This window comes from Notamacropus eugenii, chromosome 6, assembly GCF_028372415.1.
Source record: "Notamacropus eugenii isolate mMacEug1 chromosome 6, mMacEug1.pri_v2, whole genome shotgun sequence".
NCBI classification, from domain to species: Eukaryota; Metazoa; Chordata; class Mammalia; order Diprotodontia; family Macropodidae; genus Notamacropus; species Notamacropus eugenii.
Genome location: NC_092877.1, coordinates 46,343,526 through 46,349,646, shown reverse-complemented (window position 1 = coordinate 46,349,646; position 6,121 = coordinate 46,343,526).

Below are 6,121 nucleotides of genomic sequence, written 5' to 3'. Positions count from 1 at the left end.
ATGTACACCTCTTCTATTTCCCTCGATCTCCCGACTTCAAGAACCAGTCCTTTTGGGAGAGACTGATCTGTCCTTACTCCACCCTCTTGACCTGGAAGGCCATGTTTGCTTATTCTTTTACTGAAAGAAAAACCAAAGAAAGAAAGAAAGATAAGGTCAATTGAACAGTGGGGTGGAGGTCAAATTAAGTAAAGTCTTTGAATCGGAGAGATAACAGGAAACCACTGTTGATTCTTGGTGAACGGATGAAAATAGCATTCTGAGAAGTCTGTAGGGCAGGTTGAACAGGGATTATGGCAAGAATGCATTCCTGCGCAAGTGGTGAGGAAAGCACTTTGAAGACCTCCTTAAAGGGCCCCCTAGACTTACGACTCCAGGTCTTTGCCCATAGGCTGGGGTTGTTCTCAAGATTCTACATGGTCTGGGCAAGCCTGTGTTGGCAAGTACACATGTGCCCATTTGTGTTTGCAAGTGCCTAGCTGTGAGTTCACATGTTTCCCAACATATATGTGTATGCTTGGTTGTCTAGATGTCTGTATATTTGTCTCTGTGTGATGGTTCTGAGGTGCTGAATACATAAGTGACTTAAAAAGAGTGTGATATGGTGGAGAATGGTTCTTCGTGACCTATGTGACCTTGGCCAAGTTGAGTCATCTGATGAGGTGCTTGGGTGCGTGGACTTGGGCCTCAATTCTAAAATCACATTTCTCCCCAATCCCAAAATACTATTTTAGGCAATTTCTCCACAGCCTGCACTAGCAACAACCATTATCTCCCTGCTATAGTAGCCAACTGCACCTATAAAACTCATTAGTTTGAACCAGCTGTGTACTGACTTATGGGGATGTGTATTGTGTCATAATGATACTTACTACTCTCCTACCAATCATATGTACTTGGACATACTATACTTCCTTACATTAATCTTGTCTAACAAGACGAGGAGAGAAGCCTAATTTTTCCTGGTCAACCCTGACCGTTGGTTGACTTAGTGACGTTTCGGTCAAAACCACACCTCCAGGTAGCCCCCCCCCATAGATTCTGGGTAAAATACCTGTGCAGTATATACCAAAAGTGCATGTTCCTTTAAGAACTAGCCATGCCCTAATCCCACCCCAAAACACCTAGTTAGCATATTTAGCACAAGTGATACTATAAAATATCCTATATAAACTTTCCCTGTACCCTTCTGCAGGTTCTCTAAGAACTCTTGCCCGCTGAAAAGCGTAATAAATCTTTACTTTGACTTCAATAATTCTTGAGTTCGTGAATTCTTCTGCCTCTGGTACCCCGGTCTTTGTGGGGGTCTCACACCCGCTTTCCAGCCCTCATCAGTCCCTGCTGTGCCTTGGTTTCCCCAATGTAAAATGGCAGGATTGGGCTCAATGACATGGATAATCCCTTCTATTTATACCTGTATGATCCTACAATAAGTAATTAGTAGATCTGGGATTTGAGTACCCCAACCATCAGCCCTGCCTTCCATAACAGCCTGGAATTCCTCAGTATCCACCTCCCTTACCTTAGGCAACAGCCAGTACTGGGTAACTCCTGCCATTGAATTCTCTGCTCCCAAAACATGGGGAGGGGAGATGGGATTTAAAGTGTAAGGACCATCAAGGAGGTCCATTTGGCTGGAATGTGGGGCTCGATAAAGGGGATTAATGTGTAATCATTCTCGAAAGAGTGTGAAGGGCTTTAAATTCCAGAGACAGTAGGGGGAGCCATTAAAGCTTCTTGAGGTAGGGGAGTGACCCAGTTAGACCCAAACTTTAGGGATTATCAGTTTGATAGCTGTGCCAAACTGCTGCTGAGATGGATTAGAAAGGGGAGAATGGAAGCCGAAGACCAAGTAGGAAGTTATAGGGGTAGGCTCAAGGAGAAATCATGAGACCCTGAACTAAGTAGGTGGCTGTATGAGGGTCTTTGACTTTGGGGGTCCACTCTGCCCTTTGGCTCCTTGCTTTCAGCCATTCACATTTGCTTTCATATCTGGGGGCAGGGCAGGAAAAGGAAGAAGAAGAGGGGATGAAAAGAGCAGCCCTCAAAGTCTCATCTCCTACCCCACCATGGTCTGTAACAGGACTCCCAGATGGAGGGGGACAAGGCTTAATTCCTGACTTTGGGGGCAAGGAAAAGTCAAGGCGAGGTACCCAATGAAGAGAATTAGGGAGGAGATGGAAGTGGTGGCACCCCTATTCCTGGCAGATCGGTTCTTCAGGGAACACTTGGTGGGGTGGGGGTCTGAGTTGGGCATTGGGCTGATGCATCCAACTCTCTGCTGCAGAGACTTGGGGAAGGGCTTTGGTGAGAATGGCTCAGTCAGCTGGAGCTCCATTCACTTTGTGTCTCCACTTAGGTTTCTATCTATTTTGTTCCCTGGTATAAATAGATTTAGATCCAGAAGGGACCCCCAGAGTCATTTGGCCCAATTTTCTTCTTTTACAGATGTGGACTGACTTTCCAAAGACACACACTTCCAAGTAATAAGCAGCAGAACTACTCCTGCTTCCATATCCAGGGGTCTTTTCTCTCTGCCATGCTGCCTTTCTTAGCCAGTGTCCACATCAGCCTCATTGTGTGTATTTATCTCTCTAGGGGGGTCTCTGTGTGTCCACTTATCTCAGTGTCCTCTTTCAGTTTATCTGGATATTGACACGTCTCTGTGGGTTTGGCTCAATGTGTAAGACTCTTGGTGTCTGTAATAAAATTATAAAATCTCAGAGGAGTCCTTACAGGGTGCCTATTTCAATCTACACCTGATTGGAAAACCTCTTAAGGAATCACCAAGTGGGCTCCCAGGCTCTCTGAAGACCTTCAATGATGAGGAATTCATGAATTCTCAAGGCAATCCAATTCAGCAGGCCATGGGGTTGGGGCTGAATAAACATTTATCAAGTGCCTACTATGTGTTAGGCACCATCACTTTCCAAATATGATTTCATTTGATCCTCAAAACACTGTGAATTGGATATTATTATTATCCTCATTTGGAAGAAACCGAGGCACACAGAGATTAAATGACCTGTCCAGAGTCACATGGGTAGGAAATATCTGAGGCCGGATTTGAACTCTGGTCTGCCTGACTCCAGGTCCTGCTCTGTATTCAATATAGACAACAGTTGACCATTGTCCCCAAGAGAATCTGGCCTGTAACTCTTTGTCATGGCTGCTTATTACTACTATTTCATCTTCCTTGGGAGTAGGTAGTCCTAAAGTTATGATAATAAATGTTTAACTGTCTCTCCAAGAATAAAAAAGGTAAGCTGATACACTTATAAGTTTAGTCTGCATCATTAAAATTTTCTCTATCACTTTCTTAAGTCTAGAGACAATCTGCAAATAATGAAGCAAGCTCTGATTTGTACTCTTTGCTGACAGAGAAAGCTAGGCAGCATGGGACACAGAGGTCTGGGCCTGGAGTCAGAAACATTTGAGTTCCAATCTGGCCTTAGGCTGTTACTGGCTCTGTGGCCTTGGACAAGTCATTTAACTTGTTTCTCTCAATTTCCTCACTGACAAATGGGGATAATCATAGTACTTATCTTCTAGGGTTGTTGTGAGGATCAAATGCCATAATATTTGTAAAGCACTTAGCACAGAGGACCTTGTATTTGGGAGATATCTGGGCCAGCAGAGAATCATGACACAAAGGGATGGAGAGCCAGGGGGCCACTGAAGGGAGGAATTAACCCCTAGATTCCAGGGTGATTGGGCAAACTCCAGTCACTTCACTCTAGTTATAGCCTCATCCTGGGTCATCTCCAATCATCCTGATGAATATCTGGTCACTGGATTCAGATAGCTCTGGAGGAGAAGTGAGGCTGGTGACCTGCACAGCCCTCCCTCACTCAAAAAAAAGTCAAGTGCAGGTCATGTCGTCATTTCTCCGATGGTATGGTCTTCTTCAGCAATGAAGGACAAACGCACAGCTATGACTAGAATCCCTGTTCTATGATCAATAAACTCTAGATCCTGTTTCTTCCTCCTATATCTTTCCTGTCTTTTGACATTAACTGAAATCTTGATTGTTCTAAAGATATTACATCCTTCAACACTGTTCAGTGCTCACTGCTTCTTCTGCCATGCTCCCTACACCCATCCCTTCACCCTCCCAGCTCATAGGACTAAGAAGAATTGGCATATTTCTTCCTGTTGCCAGTTCCTAATTCCCACTCAGCCACCATCACTTAGCAACCTCTCTTCTCTGCCCTTGAAGTTCATGGCATCCTGATGTAACAAAAATACCAATTTTAGGTTACACTTGCCTCCCTTCCTCAACGCCATTAGCTCCAGATTGTGGTGTCCCAGATACAGATTGGTGGGAGATCTCCTTCCAAATTGATACTATTAATGGCTGCTCTTTGATTCAACCATTCAACCAGTTTTGAATTCATCTAGCATATTCTCATCTAGCTCACATCTCTCATCTTTATCATAAATATAACAAGAGATGGTATCACATGTGTTGCTGAGACCTAGATAAACAAAATCCATTACATTCCTTTGATCTACCAATTACGCAGCCCCCCCCAAGAAAAGAAATAACTGCTCCTGTTATTTCTTTAATTCAAATGAGGTATCCCTCCTCCCCTTCATGCTCTCAACTCTAACCATACACAATTCATACCCTCTTCTGTCTTCCCATTTCATTACCCTCTCTGGAGTCCTTGTTGCTAAATTCCTTTTTCTCTTGGATCTCTTCTCACCCTTTCTATCTTTTTGATGTAACAGATATCTGGCAAGATCCCAAGGTCCACTGTATCCCTAGTCATCCTTCTCCTGGCCTGAGTGATCTTTTTTTTTTTTTTTTTTTAATGTACTTACCCTGCTCCTTTCCAAGAAGCACTGGGCCAGTGGTAGACATACATTATATCCTTTCCTCCCACTCATTGTTCATTCCCTTGAAATCTGCATTTCAAACTCACCACTCAACTCAAACTGCTGTCTCCAAGGTTGCCAACTACTAAATCCAATGGCCTTTTCTCAGTTTCTTGAATTTTCTAAAATACTCCTCTCTCTTATTTTTCCTACCTGACAATGCTCCTTCTCTGTTGCATCATCATCCTACTTCCACAAAGTGGGGCAAAGTCCAAGGTTCTCTTTTCTTCTCTCTTCATACTTTCTCTTTTGGTTGTCTCCTGGGCCCATTTTTCTTCTCTTTCTGTATCCTCTCCCTAGGTGATCTCTAAGATCCCATGAATTCACTTATCATCTCTATACAGATGATTCTTATAAGAGGGTTGATTAGAGAAGTCCCTAGTAAATCTGGTGAGTTTGCCCATCAGCTCATGAAATTATAGGGCATGACCCTTTGTTGGGAGGCTGGAGACAGATAGTGAAGTAGCTTAAATGCCAACTAGAGGTGTTAATATTTGAGCTGTAAGATAATAGTGAACCACTGGTATCTAGTGATATGGTCAGACATGGGCTTTAGAAAAATCACTTTGCAGGTACATGGAGGATGGATTGAAGAGGGGAGAGATTCAAGACAGGGAGACTAAAAAGGAGTTTATTGCAATAAAGCAAGCAAGAGACAGACTCGGGTGTTGGTAGTGGAGGTGAAGGGAACAGATGTAAGAAATCATGGTGTCATGGTGATAGAAACAGGAAGATTTGATAAATGATAGGATACAAAATATGAATGAGAGAGGGGTGTTAGAGATGATAACAAGATTGCAAATCTGGGTGACTGGAAAAATGGTGGTACCTTTGACAGAAATAGAGGATATTGGAATATCCTTTGAGAAATAGATAGAGGATACTGGAAGAGAAGCTAGGCTTTGAGGGAAAGACAGTTATTATTATTAGAGATACAAATAACAATTATAACTAATAATGCCAATAATAAATAACTAATAATAGATATAATAACTATAAAGTGCTTTAAGATTTACAAAGCAGATCATAAATATTACCTCATTTTTATCCTTATAACAATCCTTAGAAGTAGGTGCTATTATTATAGCCCCTGAGGAAACTGAGGTAGACAGAGATTAAGTGACTTGCTCAGGGTCACATAGCTTGTAAGTGTCTGAGGATGAATTTGAACTCAGGTGTTCCTGACATGTCACCCATTTGTTTTATATGCATCTGGTGATATAGGACTAGAGCTCATGAG